Genomic DNA, 22384 nt, shown 5'->3' on the forward strand with positions numbered 1-22384 from the left:
CACAGCTAGTTCATGACAACTTATGGATTTAACTTTATATCTAGGGTCAGGTTTAGACTTGGAAGAAAACACATACCTCAGAGTTAATGTGTTTACAGTGGCCCTGAGAGGCCCGAACAGAAAGAAAACACCAGCATAAGAAAAACGCTGCAAAAGCACACAAAACACAATGGAAAAAGGAAAAAACAACAACAGAAATAGGAAAAAAAATTATTTCCAAAGGCAGAAGGGAAGTGTTTCTGGGGAGACAATAACCCGACGGAGCAGTTGCAGGAACCAAAATATGCTAAGAATTGCGCTGGGAGACACTTAAAAGAAGGGGAGGATCAATCGTTTTGTGAGGAAAGAAAAGATGAGAGGTAAGTGTGTTAGTCCTAACCTAACTATTCACCTAAAAAATCCATCATCAGTATTATGTGAGTCATGATAGAACACGCCTACCATGTTTTGAGTTCCGTCGGGTTATTGTCTCCCAGAAAACACTTCCTTTGTGTTTTTTCCTATTTCTGGTTGTCGGTTTTTCCTATTTCCGTTGTGTTTTTGTGTGCTTTTGCAACATTTTTCTTATTGCTGGTGTTTTCTTAAATTGCAGCCCATTTGGCCTCTAAGGGCCACCATACATTTTAGATAATCACATACTGAAGTTTTAGATCAACACTAGAGCCAACAAAACCTTTATCATTCCAGACTTTCCAGAGGCACATTCATAAATTCTCATCTGGTGCATGCTGGTGCACTATTCTTTGACAAGTCCATGCCATTTAGAGCCACCAAAGAAAAGATCTAAATGATGCTGAGTGAAAGAAATGACCTTCTTTCAAGAACTTTTGCTACTGCATCATATGATTTTTTTAAACATGGCTTTTGCACTAGACAATCAAAAAATAGGTTTTCTTTTCTCCTTTTTTTCTGCTTCCATCTGTCCACTTTTTCCACTGTAGCAAGTGAATTTATGCATGAAGGTGAATTATCTGTCTGTCTATTCATATAGTGACAACTGAATGTTCTTCTCCATTTGCATTCTGTGACTCACTCACCAACACACACATACACCATTTTGCTAGGAATAAGTGTAAGTGGTGTTCAGTGCTCACAGCGCATACCATTACTTAACAATTACCCTTTGAGATGAAACTGCATTACTATTTATGGTCTTCCTCATTTATTTGAGTCGGGCAGCAAAATGCTGATTGCTTCTAAAACCTCACTTTGTGGCTCTGCTGAAAGTGGATTTATTGTAAGTGGTGGACTAGATGTGTCTTTAACTGTTTATGCATCTTTGTATATGTACTGATGTGTCTTTTTGTATGCGTTTCTGAAGCCGTATAAAGAAAATTAACCCTATTGGGAGAGGGAAAAGTGTAGTAAAGTGTAAGACTATTCAGTAGGTAGCTGCAAGCTGCCTTTGTATAGAAAGTAAGCTGACAGGGCAATTTTACATACCTTGCACATCATATGGAATACAATTATTCTAGTTCACATATAAAACCCACTCAGTGTGCTGCTAACTTGTCATTTATTGCATAAACCCTGCTTCCAATAAATCCATATTCTTGGCATTTATGTAATTAAAGCCCAGACACTCGAGGTATATTTGAACTAGTCAGAAAATGGTTTTAATGTTAGTGGGCAACACACGTATCTGAGTATTTTTTTCTATGTCTCTAGCCAGCTAAAAAATGGGCCTTTTATGGCTTGTACAATCCAACATTAAATACCTAGTAGGGGTGCAGCGATACACAAAATTCACGGTTCGGTTCGGTTTGATACTTTGGTATCACGGTTCGATATTTTTTCGATACAAAAAATATTCATGTTTTTTTAATTTGTCATTTATTAAAATTATAAATATATATTTTAACTCAAAAGTACAGTTTTTAAATTTAAGGTTGCTGAAACAACAAAGTAATAAAAAAATAAATCTATCTGATCGAGAAATTACTCATCTTTGGAAAAGAGAGTTTATTACAGAGAAAATGGCTCTTTCCAAAATAAAAGCTATACTATACGATTCTTCTGGGCTATATTCTCAGCAGCATATTAAACATATCAGGTCCCCATAAGGAGAATCATGTGCTAACGGCTAGGGATGGGTATCGAAAACCAGTTCTTGTTGAGAACCGGTTCCCACTGTTTCAATTCCTTGGAATTGTTTGCCATTTTTGCAAACGATTCCCTTATCGATTCCAGTCGCCCCGAATGACGTCACCATGTTGCGGTGCGTCACTTACCTGGCAGGAAACACAGCGGCTCAAACGCTCAAAAGTTTGATTATACTTTACGAGAACGGATGACAACAGGGCAACTTGCAATACTTGAAAAGTAGATATTTCATTTAAGTCATTTGCTCACAAAACACACGATGACCTCGTGTTTTTAATTCCGCTCCGGACTCGTGAATCTTAACCCAGCAGCAGCGGTAACGTTTGCACGTCCTCTCCCGTTAATGCGGTAGGTAAATAATAAACTAACAGTGCATATTATGTTAGCACTATCTGCCTTATTACAAAACCTGCCATTACTGTGCATTTAGGTGACCATGATGAGAGAGACAGACAGAGTCTGGCTGGCTCAGATGCTGGCAGTTCTCGCTGCAGTCTACCGGTAGCGTCTCCTTTCAGGCCAGGATAGACGAATGTCACCGAGCAGTGACTAAGTTTGTGGTAAAAGCCTTGCACCCATTTACCACAGCAGATGCCCCCGATTTCACTTTGGTAAGTGAATGTGTTTAATTGTAGGCAGGGACATTACTGGATATTCTTGTGTAATTGCTACAGAATAATTTATGTTATACTTTGTTATTCCTACAGAAGAATATTTATTTATTATTTTACATTTACAATTTTTTTTCCTGGGGACCCTGTGACATCATATTGAAGAGCTGTAGGCTGTGGATCTCTTAAGATCTCACTGTTGGGTTTGTAAGGCCATGTTACTCCTAAATTTCTATCTTGTTCAAAGAGAAGATATAAAACAAAGTTCTAAGCTAATCGACCTTAGTGTTCTCCTTTTTTTAAAAAGAATCGATAAGAGAATCGATAAAGAATCAAATCGTTAAACAGAATCGAAAATGGAATCAGAATCGTGAAAATCTTATCAATACCCATCCCTACTAATGGCTGTCTAAATGACTCGGATAAAGTTTGTAGCATGCGTGCTTGTTGTTTTTGTCTGCTTCCACTTGTCTTTGCACTAGGATGATGTCGGCATAAATGTGCAGTCTTATTCGTTGTGTTCCCACTAGTGCTGTCAGCGTTAATCTGAAATGACGTTAACGCCACAACACGGCAAATCTCCGTTAACGAGCTACCGCGGATCGCCCCGTGCGTGGGGCTGGACGGCGTCAACACGTTAACGAGCTAACTCCGCTAACGCACTAGTTCCCACCCATGTAATTGAGCATTGCGTGGCACATCCGACATACTGTTTTACTTTTCTTCATGACGCGCTTACCTTCAGGATCATACTTCACATGAAGACCAAAATAGTTCCAAAGGCCAGATCTGAATGAGGGTGGGGGAGGTTATATTTGCCATGTTGCAACGAGCTTAGCTTCTGTCTTGCTAGCTTGTGCTGCGCTCAGTGGATCTGCGCTCGACAGTGAAGCCTAGGCGGAGTAGTTGAACGCAGATCCACTGAGCTCTCAACAAAGACAGCATCGTCAGAAGATAAGTTGATAAAATAAATTAAAAAATTTGTATTGTTCAATACATATGCGTACCGAATCGAAAGCACTGTATCTAACGGTTCAATATCAATACGAGTATCGTTGCACCCCTAATACCTAGATCTGGATTTTGTATGTCATTTTGAAGTCCTAATTTTTCTACTACTCCTTTTTTTTTTTTTTTTACCAATTCTTCTTCTTCTTCTTCTTCTTAATGGAAAATGTAAAATATGTACATGTTCTTTGATGACAGCTTCCTTTCACTGTAATGTAATTTTGTGTAGTTGTCTGAATTACCATTGGCAGGGATAATTAATACTGAGATCATCACCACAACTTTCTCAGTGCCACGAAGGGAAAGGTTTAAAAAAATGTAATAATACAACATAATAAAAGACTAAGAATAATGCACTCATTATGTTCTTGACAGAACAACTGCCTATAAATAAACACATGAATTTAAAAAAAAAAAATCCCATGCATTGCTCGTGCCTTTTTTACTGCACTGATAAATATGTATATATGATAGATAGATAGATAGATAGATATAAAAGATTCAAACCCCCGATCTGTTGTTCCTCTACATGGATGACATCAAGCTGCCAACACTTAATATGACATTGATTCACTGATCCACACCACTAGCATTTATCTACAGCAACAACATTGGAATGTCATTTGGACTGGAGAAGTGTAGTAGGATTATAACAAAAAGAGGGAAGGTAGTCAGAACTGAGGGGATGGACTACCAACAGTGGCAACATTGCATTTATGCCATTAAGGATAGATATAAGTCCCTTAGACCACCAGTACCTTGGCAAATAGCAACGATGAAGTGGCCATTAGGAAAGCTGCTGAGGTGTCAGCTGAATGGAAGAACAAGATTTGGGCAATTAATGCCTACACCCTGCCCATCATCAGATACCCTACTGGGAATATGAGCTTCCCAAAAGAGGAAATAGAAGCCACTGGCATCAAGAAAAGGAAGCTTTAAACCATGTGTGGGAGGATTCACCTCAGATCTAGCACCCTGTGACTGTATGCTAAGTGGGAGGAAGGAGGTCAAGGACTAGTGACTGTCAGAATCATAATCCAGGATAAAACAAAGATCCCCGAGTCTATGATCCATGAGAGACACGACCCTTTATCAGCAAATTTAGCAAGAAGTTGCTGATAAAAACGAAAGAGGAATTGATTAGAAAAAATGTAAACGTAGCTAAAAATTTAAGTATGCATATCATGCATGATACATTCTGTGGGCATGTGATCATATAAAAGTACCAAATTTGTATTAAGGATATTTTGCTTTGAATAGTAACAGATACATCACATCAACACATCAAAATCTAGTCCTTTTTTAGACCACTTCACTTTTGATTGTGTGTTGTAAGACACTGGCTCAAACCATGTAGTATTCACAGGTGTTGCAAAATGAGTGATACCCTCCTGTGTTCAAGATCCATTTTATCCTTTACAAATCCTCTACTTTTAACATCATCGCAGCATGCCCAAACCATCACAGGAATTCTTCAAGAATTTATTTCTTCTCTCACAAATGTTCTCCTTTCTTAGCCAAACAAGTCAAACTTAGATCTAGTCTCTCTATAACTTATTTTTTCAGTCTCCTGTCTGTTTTTTTCATCCTGCTTTCATTTTTTCAGACCATCTCTGCAACTCTGCCATAAAGGCCAGGATGCTGGACACCCCTTTCCATTACTTACGCTGATAGCAGCATTTTGCCAGTATGATTTGATAAAACTGATCTTATTATTCGAGTCACCTTTTAGTAAACTAGAGATTGTTGCTCAGTTTTCCATCAGGATCTTCCTCTTTTTCTTCTATTCTGGTTTGAAGCAGTTTGAACTTGTTCTTATATAGTGCTTTTCTACTCTGAGCACTTGAAGTGGTTTATTCAACATGCCTCATTCATCTATTCATACAAGCACTTTTTTCTGTGCTTTTCTACCTAAGTCCTTTTAATCATTTCCACACATTCACACTCCAATGGATGTATCAGTGACCAACCTGGGGTTCAGTATCTTTCCCTGGGTAACTTTGGCATGTAGACTGGAGCATCCAGGGATTAAACCATAATCTTTCCAATTAGTAGGTGATCTGCTTTACCTCCTGAGCTACAGTCACCATACGATTAACCTATTTTAAAAACTGAACTAGTATGATTGTTACGGCCCGTCTAGGCGCAGTCAGACCACAACATAAAGGGTGATCCATCCCCGTCCAACCCCAAGCAGCACGTCACACACTTAATACTTTGTGACAGTGATTTATTTACAATGAGTGCAGTTAAACAAAGGAAGGGAGCATATCATAACTTCAGGGTGAACCCAAGGCCAAAACAACAAACAAAAGGTAGCCTATCTCAGGAATAAACACAACTTACCTACGCAAAAGAACTAACTCAAACGACAATCACTATCCTCCCTGCCTAACAAAAACAGGAGAAAACTGATCAAACAAAAAGGCGGTTCACCCCTACATGCTCTTACATTAACCAACATAGTGACACAGTGAACGGTCTGCCGGTTGTGTTGGGCCGAGGATGAATGACATGGCAGCCCCTGGCGGTGTCTTCTTATCCACTGCCTCCCGGTCCTTAGCCAATCGGTGCGAGCCATCCACCCTGGATGCACCAATCACGGAGGAGCACCTGCACTCTCAAATTTACATATAAGTACGACAACAGTCGTAACAATGATAAAATACTTGACTCTCCACAACAAATACAAAAGGATTTCTAAGATTTACATTATTTACGATGGAAAAACTCCCACTAGTTGACATGGACGGAGGTAACACAGACGATCTGACACTGAATAAAGAAGGACAGAGGACTTAAGTGCAGACAGGAGGTGATCAGGGGAAGTGGAGACACTGACTGAAATGAAAATAATGACGCCACAGGGGAAGTGAAATTAAACAAAATGAACAAAGAAACACAAGACTCTTTTAAAATGAACCAGGAAACACTGAGAGATGTGGACATGACAACTAACACAGAAGACAAGAACAGACTCACAGAAGGGGACATAGATGGAAACCTAAACTAGAATAAAACTCAACCAAATCCTACCTAATAATGGCAACACAAGAACTAAGCATATATTTAATATAAGAATTCCAAAAAACACACAATGAACTAAAAATTGCTGCGTCACAGATGCAGCCCCTGACAATAAGCCCACAATATAATCACATGAACTTAGGCAATACATCTTCAACAGCCTCAGTAAACGAACGTTTAAATTTGATAGCAGAGTTGTATTCTGACCACAATTCTCTTTTACCTCTTCACTAAAATCAGTGTACTTTAGGGGAATTATAGTGATGACTTAAGGTACATAAGAAATTTCAGTACTGCTCACTGAGTTCTGGCTCTCGATGAACTCATTACTAGGTGCATGAACATGAACCAGATGTTATTTCCTGCCAGTGACTTTTCATGTTTTTGTTGACTATTACGATCATATGTTCCTTTAGCAGATCTCTGCAACTTGAATAATCACATAGTACACTCCATCTGTGCAGTCTTATGTTCACAAATGATGACAGTCCAGGACAAAAATATCTTTTGGTGTTGGTGTTTGACTCTGAGTCTAACAGTTTGCAATTGCTTTTCAAGGCAAGAAGTGCAGATCACTCATCTGAGTATCACATGGATATCCCTATATTCTTAGTCTTCTTAGTCATGTTCCAGCAACAGCACCCTGCCCACGTCTTAGTTAACGGAGCAGCAGGCCCATTGTCTGCCATTTCTGTTACTAATAGACATGCAATTTTCTATGGTACATTCTATGTCTATGGGTTATATTCAAGCTATATTCATAGAAAACAACACATGAATTTGTTGCAAGAAAAGACAGATTTTAAAGGATTGCTATGTGACTGAGAAAAAAAGCTTTGCATCAATTTAAGAATCAGTCTTTCGCATATTCTAGTTGCATGTTTTCTTTGTGGCTGCTACATATTCGTATTATTATTATTGTTAATGTTGCTGATTTGTAAATATCAGTTTACATTGAATTTTGTTTTGTTTTTTGAAACAACATAAAATCATATTATAGCATTTTTATAATAAAACATTTTCGTCATATACAAAAATATATTACATTATTTAAAAAATAATAATTTTGATATAGTGTCGAGAAAGAACAGGTACTCAGTTAGACTGCCTATAATGACATGCATTATACAAAATACCAATCTTGCATATTCTCATTAGCCATATTATGTTATAGAGTCAGGGAAATGATGGCAGAAATATCACTTATCCTTTTCCAGTTGTTAAATTTATTGTTTTCTCAACCTTTCCCTCTGTTTGACCTACAGTTAAGGGGATGTCTCTCATATCTCCAGTGTATAAGTGACAGAGCAGAAGTGCAGCATCATTTGGTCCATATGGTTCTGTTGTATTGAGAGTATAAATCCAGCAAGTGTTCCTCTGCAACAACAGTTTGGTTGAAATATGACATCTGGGATTTGAATAGGCTGGTATAGCTGCTGAATACCAAATAAAGTAAGTGAAGCTGTGGAAACATTATTCCTCCTATGAACCTGTTAAGAATAGATATGTCTGACACCACATGGATGACTGTAATGAACCTCAACTGTATTCTTTGGGAATATGTAGTTGATTTGACAAGAATTAACATCATATTTCAGTTTCCCTGTATACTTTCCATGTATTTACCTGCATATTAATAGTGGTAACTGCTCAACATCATTTTAGAGTTAGGAATATATTTTCTGGATAAAACCTCAGTATGCATTAAACATTCCTTGTTGTTCCTAGATATTCCTAGAGGAGAAATGTAGCTGATTCTAGTTTCCCACAATATTATAAATCTGCATGCTTGTGTATGTTTTTTGTGGGTTTTTGTTTTTGTTTTTGTACATAAAGGGTGGACATAGCAACAATCATGTTCTTTAGTTTGTTAATTGTGCTTTATGAAGCCTTGATTTCCTGGAGCCAGAATTTACTACATTTAGATGAAAGAGTGGACAAGTTAACAGCCAGTGTTAGCAAGCTTGGCTAGGATTCCACATCCATAAAATGTCCATTGTGCTAATTAGTGCTAAGGAACATACCAATACTAGAACATAATATTTTTAGATGTTGGTCTTTAGTTCTTGTTATAATTTCCTCCTTAGGTTTAGACATTAATTTGTTCCCTCATTGCTTCCTATCTTATTCTCTTGTATAAGCTTCCCTAGGTTAAGTTTGTGTGTCTGGATTTTCCTGTTTAGTTATGGTTATCACTAACTTTTTTCTAATAGTTCTTTGTTTCTTTAGTTTCACTTCTCTTCCTGCCTCATTTTATTTAATTAATGTAACCCGCATCTTGTTACACCTCCTGCGTCCATTACCCCTAATGACCTTGAGTGTATTCAAGCCCTGCTCTTCCTCTGTCTTTTGTTTGTTTGTTAACCTCCCCTCTATGTTTCCAGTCAGTCTTTTGACTTTTCTGATGGACTTTGCTTTATGGACTTTTCAAAAGCCAAAGTAAAAGCTCACTTTGAGCCCTCTTTCTGAGAAACCGTGTGTTTATAGATACTATGGAAAAAAGAGTGACAAAGTTAGTGTTAAGTGTTTTTGCTCGTATGTTTGCTGTTTTTGTAGGTGGTTAATTCCCCCAGACTTTGCTGTGACAATCTCATTAATGAACCAGAGCCTGAGTTGAAAAAGGATGAGGACTCCTTCCTCCTCCCTACTCTCCTTTCTTAACCTTTTGTCCAAATCTCTCTATCTCAAACCATTGCTTTAGCACCTGATGGTTATTTTTTCAGCCATCAGGTTATTATTCATGGCACTGACCTTGGCACTTGATCTCACAAAGCACATTTTGACAAATATTATTAATTCCTGTCCTAAAATAAACCTGGAATCAAACACTCTAGCGCGACATCTGTGCAATGGCACCTGTGTGAGATGGTTCTGTCTTAATACTGATAAACAGTTCAATAGGCCAGGTGCTGATTTCACAGCACACAAATCCTGAATAACGTCCATCAATTAGTTACCTTTCTGTTTATTTGTTTGTTTTTGCCCCAAGTGTTATAGCAAAGTGCTAAGCCAGTCTGCAAAATTGATTGTTTTCAGATATCTTGAGAAGCGTGCTAACGAGGTTTCGGCAATATCCAAAGCACAGCAAAATATAGAATTGAATAGAATGCATTTATTGTCACTATACAGTTGTACAATGAGAAACAGAGCAACTCCTACTCAGTGTAAATATGCTGGGAGTGGGGGTGGGGGGGGGGGGGGGTACAGTTCTGCAGCGCTATATACATATGGACAGTATTAAAATAGGGAAAAAGACGTGTATATATATATATATATATATATATATATATATATATATATATATACATATATATACACGTGGGGGGGGGGGGTTGTGTTATCGGTGCATGTGCGAGTTCAGGTTGGTTATGTGCTGATGCACCTGTAGCGTTTCCCTGAGGGAAGCAGACTGAACATGTTGAAACCAGGGTGGGAGCTGTCCTTGATAATGTTTGCTGCTCTGCTGAGGCAGCGGGAGGAATAAATGTCCATCAGGGAGGGGAGAGGGCAGCCGATGATCTTCTGTGCATTCTTGACCACACTCTGAAGCTTCACTCTATCCGCCTTGGTGCAGCTGCCGTACCATACCGTGATGCTGTAGGTTAGCAGGCTCTCAATGGATGAGCGGTAGAAGGTCAGCAGCAGGTTGGAGTTCAGCTTGTACTTCCTGAGGACTCTCAGGATATCACAGTAGTTAGAAATACATGATTTTGAATAACATCAAAAATATAAACACTCCTCTTTTATTTAACCTAATCAGAGATACTGCAATGAGGTGATATATTTTATAGACCACACTACAAAAAGTGCCACCAAAGGTAGTCTCTGTATGTGGAACAGGCAGTTTCTGTCAGAGACATTGACTGCTAGGATACAAATAATATATAATATTCATGCCAAATGATATGGCATGTATATGCAGAAGCCTGTGGTTTGCATCTCATGACATCAAATCCTGTCAAATTAAAAATTACACACAAGGTGTCCTCCATTCCCACGGGTGGTGACTTGTCCAGCCGTGGCAATATTGTACACGCAGAGTAAAAAGGTAAAAAAAAGAGCTACATAGTACACATTATGAGGTTTGAGGTGTGGCAGTGAGAAAGTAACAAGATTTCTAGCCAGGAAATTGCAAAGGATGAGTGTTTTGTATGTTGAACCTATGTTGCTGTTTCATTTTTATTTTACTCATTTTTCAATTGTTTTGGATATTAGAAAACATGTTTTCAGAGGCAACTGGAAAGATTTTCTCTCTTTTTTATATATATATATTCACATGAAAATTACATTACATTCACTGACTGCCTAAAGTCCAGAATACACAGACATCACCAAATGTTGCATTTCCTGCATCAAGATGCTTTGCTGAGAGTGTTACTTCTTTTCTGCGCGTCTCTCTGCCTTAGGCTTTGTTTTTGTTGCATGCTTTAATGAGTTGTGATCAAGCAAATTGTTTGGCTACTGAAAAATATCCCACTTCTCTGTCTTGAGAAAATGTTGGGTTGCTTTTGCAGTGTGCTTTGTGTCATTACCTATTTGCACTGTGAAGCAGTTTTGCATTTAGCGGACTCTGAGCAGAGAGTATAGCCCTATACTTTATAGAACTGAAAATTCATCTTAATACTTTTACCAGCAATCACATCATCAGTGAGCACTTGAGGCCTGGTTCCCTTAACAGCCACACAGGCATATATATTGCTTTCCTCATGTCTGACAGATATTATGGTATGTTTTGGATGATTTTTCTCCTTCTCCATCTGTTTCTCATTCTATCATTCTAGTACAAAATAAACTGTAACATTTTTCTAAATTATTTATTTAAGAACAGAATTTAAGAACCAGAATTTTCTGGTAAAGTCTAATCTGAGCCTTCCTGTTCTTGATTGTAACCAGTGGTTTGCACCTTGTAATTATTTTCTGTATTGTGGTTTTAGACTTTGAAAACGATGAGAAGTTTTTTTTTTTCTTCTTTTCTGTTTTTTTTTTTTCAAATAAGGAAAAACATTGAATACATCTACTTTAGTTAGCGATGTGCGATACCACTGATTTGCTTTCCGATCTGATACCAAGTAAAATTCAGGGCGATACTGATCCGATACCGATACTTTGTACAAAAACTTTTTTTTACTGTATCTTTTATTGTATCTCAAATTATAACTTGAGAAGTTGTGTGCCATTTGAGCATGTTGCCTGCCTGCAGAACTAAAGGACTCCTCGAGAGACGTCTGTCTCGCCCTAGCAGCTCCTGTCCCTCTCCTCGTCTTCGGTTCGCCTCAACATAAGCTCGTCATATTCTGTGATATGATATACTCTGAGGTGTTTGACGAGGTAAATGGTGTTGCCACAACACCTCACTTTCTTGCCACATGTATCACAAACCGCATCTTGGCTGTTTGTGGAGGTAAAATACGTCCGCACATTATTCCATTCACGCCCAGCCATTGTTGTGAGTGCGCACGCCAAGGGGCTGCGACACATTTATACAGCCGTATTTCGCACACGACTATTAAAGGCGGAAGACGAAGTAGTTCCTTTGAATGTAGACAATCCAAATGATATAGTTTCTTTCCACTGTGTTCCTGTTAATGATAAACTACAAATTTACCCTACATTACTAAAATATCGATATTTTAATATGAGAATCGATTCTAGAACATAAATGATTGGTATCGGAGGAATCAATATTTCAGTATTGATCCGCACATTACTAACTTTAGTTTCTCCTGTGGTCTTTCAGGCCCTTGGGTTTTTTTGAGCTGACCAGTGTAGAGATTCTTTATAGAAATATGCTATAATGTTGGCCATTCAAATTTTTGATAGGTTTATTTTGCTATTTTAGGGTAATGGCTCTAATAATAATAATAACAGTTTCTCTTGCGTCTATGTATTTTTGGACTTCACATTCAAGTATAGTGAACATTGTCATAGAATAAACAGGGAGCAGGCCACACCTGGCCATGAATCGACTTCTCAGTCAACTATCGAATTACTTTTAATCCTCTAAAGGCTAAAAATTAAACATTTATGGCAGTAATTTGTAAACCGTTCATGCAATACTTTTATTTTTGAGACATTTAGAAAACCTTCATCTGGCCTAAAAAATAATTATCTCCTTTATCATTGTTATTTTTTAAAAGTTTGGACAATCATCCAAGCTTCATAAAGCTTTGACAATTTACTATTTGATATACAGGGTGGGCCATTTATATGGATACACCATAATAACATGGGAATGGTTGGTGATATTAAAGTCCTGTTTGTGGCACATTAGTATATGTGAGGGGGCAAACTCCTCAAGATGGGTGGTGACCATGGTGGCCATTTAGAAGTCGGCCATCTTGGATACAACTTTTGTTTTTTCAATAGGAAGAGGGCCATGTGACACATCACACTTATTGGTAATGTCACAAGAAAAACAATGGTGTGCTTGGTTTCAATGTAACTTTATTCTTTCATGAGTTATTTACAAGTTTCTCTTTGTTCACAGCCATTGACATGTCGAAGAGGTTAACACGTGAGGAGCGGATTGAAATCGTGTTGATATCTGGTGAACGCAGTAACCGGGTCATTGCAGCATATTTCAATGCAAGACACCCTACGAGACCACCCATCTCCCATGCTACAGTCAGCAAACTGCTTGCTAAGTTTTGTGAAACTGGTTCAGTGTTGGATTTGCCAAATGTGGACGCAAGAAAACTGTCACTAATGAAGAAACATCAGTGGCTGTCCTAGCTTCATTCAGCAAGAGCCCACAGCGTAGCACTCGCCGCATGCCACTGGTGTGGGGATTAGAGAAATATTTTGCTGCTATTGTTCATGGTCATCATCATTACCATTGCAGTAATAACACTAATAACATAATCTACAGCACTGATATTGTATTCAGATGTTTAAACATATTGGCACCCAATTAGCCTTTATTACAGGTGCAGTTATAACCACTTTAAACTGTTGAGTTGGATTTATAATCTTAAATGCTTTTGAATGCTTGTTATAATCTTCAATGTGTATGTGCTGATTCTGTTGCATTATAGAAGAAAGGCCTAACTCTGAGCACGCTCTGTGCCGAAGTAGACAGGAAGTGCAGGCTTTTGAGCGTGTCTGCACTGTAAAACCTAATAAGTTCACAGAACTCAAAAATTGTTGTGTAACAGATTACACAACAATTTTTGAGTGATGTTTTTAAAAGTTTTAAGTTTAACTAAAATAAAAATTATATTTGCAGTTGCCTTAAATTACCTCAATGTTAACTCATAAATGTTGATATTCCTCAACTTATAATTAGGGAGTAATAAACTCAAAATGTTCAATATTATTCAACTTAATTAAGGTGTGAAATACACAAATATTTTACATATTGCAACTCATACGATGTGGGAAATAAACTCAAACTTTTTCATATTTTCTAACTTATAATATGGGAAATAACACTTAAAATCTTCAATATTTTTAAAATACTGTGGGAAATACACTTACAAATAATTCTAAACTGTTTGCCCAGTAAATTATAATCAGCTAAAAGTGTTAGAAAACATGAAAGTAACAACACTAACAATTTAACAACTTTTTATTAAACACAATGTGCTTTTAAAAAGGCACAAACAACAGAGCTCACTCATAAAAAAGTGCTTCATAAATAAAACAAGAGAAAAAGACTTCAAGGGTCTCCATCTCAATTCTAAAATTCAATAACATTTTCAGTATTAACAGCAATTGCAGCTATTAGAACATTGAGGCATTTAACACTTACTGTACCTTGACAGCTGCAGCTCACTTTCTTTTTTAAAAATACATAAAAAACAGTACTGGTTTCCACTGCTGTACTTATAGGGAACAAACATCAAGGCAGTGCATTTATGTATTAGGCAACAGAACATTAAACATGAATAGTGCATGAACTGAACAGTCATTCATCTTAAATGTGAGGTAGAAAAGCCAAATGATTAGGAAAAAAACAAAACAAAAAAAGCTTCCTCAATACTCAGCTCAACAAGTAGTCCATTCTGAATGATTCACTCATTGAACAAATCATTCTTCAGCGTCAGTAGACGCCCTTTCAGTGGTTTGTTGTCCTCAAGGCACATCATAACCTTCTGGATAAATGTGAATGTAAGCTCAAGTTTCTTTGGGTATTGTAGGTCTAGTGCATAGATGTACCCAAAGAGCAGGAGAAATGACTCAGCCAGATTTGTGGGACCATTCACAAGTATTTCATCCTCAACGACAATGCAGATGCTTTCGGGACTGAAGAGGGCCGAATCAGTAGTGTCATCCGTGACAATTGTCAGCAGAGCCACAGGAGTGTCAGCGAAGTCTGGACCATCTGCTGACTGCAAAACAAAAATAATACAAGAATGAGTTCAGCCCCACAAGGACACAAATCATGCTATTGATTAGAGGTGTGAATCTTCATAAGTCGCACGTTTCTTTTAGGATTATAATGTCAACGATTTAATTTGATATGGCAATACATCATGATGCATTACAATAATCTTATTTTGGGTTTGGTTTCAAAACATATGTTTAAATAAATGTTTTCAATAATAAATATATGCCAAGATATTTGTTTTTGTTATTTACCATGTGTGTTGGCTGTGTGAAGTTACACAAAGGACATATAAAACAACCACATGCTCCTTCAGTTGCATCAACTCTATGTGAATCATTATGTGATCTTGACAGATGAGCTTTCATTGCCTCGAATGATGGAAAAGTACAAATGCAACTGTCATAGAGACATGGCAGGGGGGACACTCGTGAATATTGGGTATGCAATACAGTGTAGTGCCAAAATAATTGTCCCCGAGTATTTGAAGTTGCAGAACACAACTTGCATTTCCACTCCATTGGGCCAACTTCACCCCTGCAATTAAAATATTTGCAATCAAAGTCAAAACCATTTCAGCCCTGTTTGCACTTTTGGCTTTTCAAAATGCACTGTTTACACGCATTGTACTTAAAATGCGTGTAAATTTTTAAATTAGGTGGAACATAATTATGCCAACAAGTTCACACAGTAATTTAATTTTGTCTGTTCTGTTGCAAAAAAAATCTAAAAATTTTTAATAATTCAGGGCAAAATTCTCTAGTTTCTTTGTATTTATTTTTTATTTAAATTAGGACACAAATTATAAAACTCACCCACTGACAACTGGTGAAATGTTGACTCTCTGTAGCGCTCTTTGCAGTCTGATATCTGTAAACAATATGTGCACAAAGACGACTTATTAATGTTCAAAAACATTTTTTGCACAGCACACACACGTAGTCAGCTGATCTCATCTGATGCAGATCTGCTCCTTGATCAAGTGACATTTGTCCGGATTTTTGGCACCAGTGACGTCGAATCAGCACCGCAGCTGGATGGCCCGATTTACATACCCAGCACAGCTGATACTCACCACAATAATTTACTAAGATTATATGCACTCCTGTTATTAAGTCCAGTTCAGTCTGTTAATGTTAACCGTTTCAAACGAATGTTAATAGGTGTGTTGCTAAGCTTAATAACTTAAATAACAAACTTGAAATTTACCCATCCTATTTTCCCCTTTGTTTTTTCTCTGTGCTTTGTGTTTGCGCGTGCGCAGTGTGAGAAACTGCGGTGACACCCTCACGACGGTGGCGAGGATTTCAAACAGGTTTGAAATCCTCATTACAGGTTAGGGAGTATTTGTGATCTGCACAGTCTGCATCAATGATTCTTTCTTAGCCTGGGAGCAGAACGCGGCTCTTTATTTTCATTTCATTTCAATTTATCTAGCAAAGATCGATAGGGTCTGGCTTAAAGGTGTCAAGGAGGCGCCTCAGTCTGGCTGGTTGAGCCTTGTCGAATTAGCGCGAACAATTTAGCTGAACTTCGTTCGTAGCACCGAGTTCGACCAGTGTGTAATGTTAGGCTGAATCAGGCGATGCATTTTTCCGCAAGCCTTGACTTGTAGAGCTCGCTTAGTGGAATACCCCTCTAAACTGTTAAAAGGATTTCGAGATTATCTCACAACCACACAAAATACAAACATGTGCCTAATTACCATCATGCTAACACACTCATGTTGTTTATTATTGTTCGCTTCATGCTAGCACACACACATAGCTCAACAGCGTAAACTACTGACTGTGTAACAGGGACACTTATTGAAATAAGTATACTCACAATACGCACGTGCATTACCGGCGGATACGACAACCGGTAGAAACGGACAGTAGAAAGTTCAAACGCATGGAGCTAGAACTGCCACCGTCAACTTCCCCGGCAAGAATACAATGCATTATGGGAAATGTTGCCCCCCACGGAAAACCGCCAAAACGTTACACCGTACTAATTTGAAATAACATTACGTATTTGCCACATTCGAAAACTTCTAAAATTACAATTACTTGGATTCGAATTTATTTATAACAAACATTCACTGTGCACAAAGTACGACTATATTTCCAGTAAAAAATAAAAAAGAATGTTTATCGAAATTAAATTTAAACAAAACAAAAACACGTTAGACTTACCAAATTTAGGGCAGTTGATGAAAAAAAAATAAGGTGGTGGTCGTGGTGGGTTGAAGTTGGGGACTCTTAATCCACACGGGCTGGCCAAATCTTCCCCGCATCAAGGTAAATTCAAGATGGCTGACTCAGCTTTCCTGAGGGAGCGACAAGACTCCACCCACCAGAACGTCACTAATATATGCTTCTTAAACTTTTTGAGCGTTCCAAACAAATTAGCTAAAAAATATTGAGCCCTATTCAATTAAAGTTGCATAAAAGCCAACAGAGCTCAATACTTTATAGTTTGCTCAACTACAAAACGACATTTGAGTGTTATGAGCTTATTAGTTATGAGCTAGAACAACTGTTAGGGATTACAGTGTGTGAAAGTGAAACTAACCAGAGAGCATTTAAGGTCGACAGACACACACACACACACACACTTACACAGCAGTTAGACTCAGGGGTAGGTGAAGGTTCAAATGATATTTTGTAAAAGCTTGCAACTGCAAAATTGTGCCTGCAAGAGAACAGTTTGTTGCAGAATGTGTGCCTGATGTTCCAGACGATAAGCGAGCGTCCGGCAGCGACAGGAAGACACCTGGCATGGAGACGAGGCGATGTTCTTTTCAAACTGTGTTAAGTCATTGTGGTTTTGATTTGACGTGTGCATGTATTGTATCTGATGACGCATGAGGGGGCGTTATAAATTTCCCTGATGGTATAAAAACAACTGCTTATGTATTGTTAGACAGAGATTGATGCTGTCTGCGTACAGTGATCATCTCTCCACGCGTGTGTTCATTAAAATCATCGTTTGACTCCACCCGGCCGGATCAGTGTTGTTATTTTGAATTCCTCCTGTATCCCTCCTCAATATTTGAACCCTAACACTGGAGAGTGGCATTATTTGAACATCTCTTCAGCGGATATTAGCTACTCAGAAATGGCACCCTTACAAACTCCAGGATGACCCAGATCAGCGCACAGAATTTGCAGAATGGGCAAAACAAAAATTGGAACAGGACCCTCAATTCACGCAGAAGATTTTGATCAGTGATGAGGCAAACTTTTATGTGAATGGTGAAGTTAACAAACAAAACCAACGCTATTGGTCTGACACTAACCCACATTGCATGGATCCCTCCAAAACTGTTGGAACGACAAAAGTGATGGTTTTGTGTGGTATATGGGGTACAACAATAGTGGGTCCATTCTTCATCAATGGAGACCTCAAGGCCACTGGATATTTGAAATTGCTACATGATGATGTGTTTCCCTCTTTGTGCACTGAAGCTGGCACGTTCCCTGAGTTTTTCCAGCAAGATGGTGCACCACCACATTATGGGTGCCAGGTCCGAGCATTCCTAGATGAACAGTTTCCTGGAAAGTGGATTGGTCGTCGTGGGCCAGTTGAATGGCCCCCAAGGTCTCCCGATCTGACCCCCTTAGACTTTTATCTTTGGGGTCATCTGAAGGCAATTGTCTATGGTGTGAAAATACGAGATGTGCAGCACCTGAAACTACGGATACTGGATGCCTGTGCTGGCATTTCTGCTGTGGTGTTGCTATCAGTGTGTGAAGAGTGGGAGAAGAGGGTTGCATTGACAATCCAACACAATGGGCAGCACATTGAACACATATTTAAGTGGTCAGAAACTTGTAAATAACTCATGAAAGAATAAAGTTATGTTAGGACCAAGCACACCATTGTTTTTCTTGTGACATTACCAATAAGTTTGATGTGTCACATGACCCTCTTCCTATTGAAAAAACAAAAGTTGTATCCAAGATGGCCAACTTCTAAATGGCCACTATGGTCACCACCCATCTTGAGGAGTTTTCCCCCTTCACATATACTAATGTGCCACAAACAGGACTTTAATATCACCAACCATTCCCATGTAATTATGGTGTATCCATATAAATGGCCCACCCTGTAGTAAAAAGGAACCGCATTAGAGCACAGCCAGGCAAAGAGTCAGAAATTTAAACTTGGAGCTAACTTTGGTAATTACTTCATCCAAACCATCAACATTTCAGTTAGACCTGCAAATCTGAGAAGAAAATAAGTCTTACCATTAATTAAGTCACTAATTGATTTTAAATATGATTATTTAAGCTGTATTAATAGGCTGCATTTGAAAGACAAGTGTTGCTACTGAAGTCCTTACTTAATCCAACTGTTCTTAGAAATTATAGACAGAATTCTAACCTTCTATTTATTTTTAACATTTTGTGAAACCTTTGGTTTAAACCAGCTATTTGATTATTTGCATAGGAATGGCTTGAAAGTATTTCACTGAGGATTTTATGATGTGCAGAAAAACAACTAATGAAAGTTACCAAAGACCTTCCTCTGACAGTGATTTTATCTCTGTGGTGCCCCGCTAGATCTTAGTGCAGCAGCACCATTGAAACATTTTTAAACAGAGACTTAAAATATAAATCCACTTCCAAAGAAGTTGGAAACCTATATAAAATACATATAAAAACAAAATGGAATGATTAACAACTTTCATAAAAAAAATATTAATACCAGAACATAGAAAAAACATATCAGATTTTCAATTAGATTATAAATTCAGTGAAAACAATATGTTTAAAAAAAATACAATACTGCGACCGTTACTGACACTAACCAGCTGATCTACACTATGGCAGCAGTGATCAATGAGATGCTTGGCTATAAGATGAACAACCACAAGGAGCAGTACCCTCCACTGAGAAGGTGACTAGAGGCCAAGATGGAAAAAGCAGCTCCAATAGTTGGCTAGTGGATCTAAGAGCAGACCAAAGCAACCTCCCTGAACAAGGAGCAATAACCATCACAGTGTCAGACATCGAAGAAAGGTTCTCCAGTATGAAGAGTTGGACAGAATATAGAGGCAGGAAGTAATAAGCACTTGTTTCCTCCTACTCTTTTTCAAATGGGAGATGGTCAACTTTTTTCATGTGAACATGATGGTGTTTGTCTTTTATGTGAATTAACATTTGTTAATTACATGTTCAAAATAAAGATTTGACTCATTGTTTGGTTGACAATACAGCTGTGTCTCAGCAGTGGAAATGAGAAAAGGGCTGGATGCTTTGGTTGTTTTTGGAGCAATAAAGGCCCTTTAAGAAAATGATCCTCAATCTGCTATCTGTGCGAACAGATTTAATGCCGGCAGTGACACTGGTATTTAAAGAAAATGTTCATCTGCTTCTGTACTTTGTTAGTTCACACATACTACTAGGTCATCCAGGGGGATCACAGTAATGCCATATGACCACAGACCCAATCTATTACGCTTAAGAACACCATCTGTCTAGGATAAAACCAGGATTGTCCGGGATTTTTTGCCCTTTAGGCAAAAGGGATGAAAAAAACTGCATCACTTATGTCCTTTGTCATCCCATAAGGAATATGCAAATTCTACAGCTGTTGCTTGGTAGCGAATTTGTTGTTCTATAGGACTGTACTCAGTGAGTCCATCACTGCAAGGATTTTTCTAGCCACCATAAGCAAACTAGTAGTAAAGTGGATTGTCAGAGGGAGCAAGGTAAATAATTCTACTAGAAAGCATTTTGCCTGTTGATTTCATTAAGAGACTGAAAATAAATTAGCCTTTTTTCATTTTCTGGTGAGCAATAATGTGTCTCATCGAAGACTCTGTATGTGTATATGTATACTAAAACCACCTGTGGGCGTGTGTGTGTGTGTGTGTGTGTGTGTGTGCTAATATTTGCATATACTTGTATGCCTTTATATGCAATTCTGTTGGCAAATGTACATGTGTCTGTGGCAATTTGTGATTACTCCTTGTTTCCTCTTCCATCCTCTTTACCTCTCAACTCCACACATTTGTCCAAATGTGTATACGTACTTATGTGTGCAGACATAGACATACCTAAAATGTGTGCACACATTCTTTTATCTTAATACACCTGCAGGACCACGTGTTGTCTTTTATCATGACATCAAAAATACCATTGAGCCTGTGCAATTTTATTATAATGATTAGCATTATTATTAGTATTATTATTACATAATTTGGTGGGGGAAAGGGGGTGTATTACTTTACCCCAATTGTGGTAGTTGGTGCTAGGAATATTAGTTGTTTTTTTATTATTTTGTTGGAATTAAAGAATTTCTCAGAATAAGTGTATAACTGTTGCCTTTGGAATGGATCAAAGCTATAAGCAAAGTGGCCAAACATTGGCTTTGCCCTTTAGCTCTTTACTGACTCACCATGTTTAGACTTGAGCCCCACTTCTTTCCACTATGCTTTAATAAAAGTATTATTCCAGGGTAGCTTTGGGGTCATAGAATGTCACCTGTTGGGTGTTCAATGGACCTGAGCTAATGCATATCTTTGGTCCAAAGTAAGTATGGTGGGGCTCATGTCTAAGCAGATGGAACCAAACTCCATGAATGGTGTTGGATTTTTTCCTTTTCTGGAATGGCTCATGGTGAAAGGGACTGGGAGTGGGAATACTCACAAGCAGAGACAGCACACAACTCGGTAACACTTTAGAGTACACAGACACTTTAGAGTACACAGATGAGTACACAGATGCGTGGAAGATGTCATCCCATCCAGAACAGTTAAATCCTTCCCAAATCAAAAACCCTGGATTAATAGCGATGTCCGCACAGCACTGGCGGCACGGAGCACCGCTTTTGCCTCCGCGAACACATCGGACTACAAACACGCACATTACCAACTCCGAAAGACGATCAAAGCAGCCAAACGTGAGTACAGGGACAGGGTGGAGCAACAGTTTGACAACCCTCGGAGTATGTGGCAGGGACTAAACACAATCACAGACTTTAGAGGGAAAACCAGTACACCGCAGACCACGGCCTCTCTGTGTGAGGATCTAAACGTATTCATTGTAGATTTGACACAGCGAACACCATGAGACCGGACAGTGGGCACACCGTGGATGACGTCAGTGTGCACACTGTGTCTGAGGAGGAAGTGCGGAAGTGCTTCAGGAAGGTGAACGCAAAGCTACTGGTCCGGACGGGATTCCCGGCCGAGTCCTTAAGTCATGCGCGGCTCAGCTGTCTGGAGTGTTTACACACATCTTCAACCTTTCCCTCTCTCTGTCTGTAGTCCCAGCCTGCTTCAAAATGGCTACCATCGTCCCTGTACCCAAATCCT

At 38.5% G+C, this 22384-nt stretch overlaps 1 long non-coding RNA gene across 1 annotated transcript; it reads right to left on the bottom strand.

Annotated features, from left to right (window-relative positions):
* Positions 1-14298: 14298 nt before the first annotated feature.
* On the bottom strand, positions 14299-16750 carry LOC146504233 (uncharacterized). Its single transcript, XR_014868805.1, has 2 exons — positions 15891-16750; positions 14299-15079 (listed from the first exon to the last, which is right to left on the bottom strand). It is a non-coding gene; the product is annotated as an uncharacterized LOC146504233 (long non-coding RNA).
* Between the last annotated feature and the right edge of the window lie 5634 nt (positions 16751-22384).

The sequence above is a fragment of the Neolamprologus multifasciatus genome, chromosome 14, assembly GCF_963576455.1.
Source record: "Neolamprologus multifasciatus chromosome 14, fNeoMul1.2, whole genome shotgun sequence".
Lineage (NCBI taxonomy): Eukaryota > Metazoa > Chordata > Actinopteri > Cichliformes > Cichlidae > Neolamprologus > Neolamprologus multifasciatus.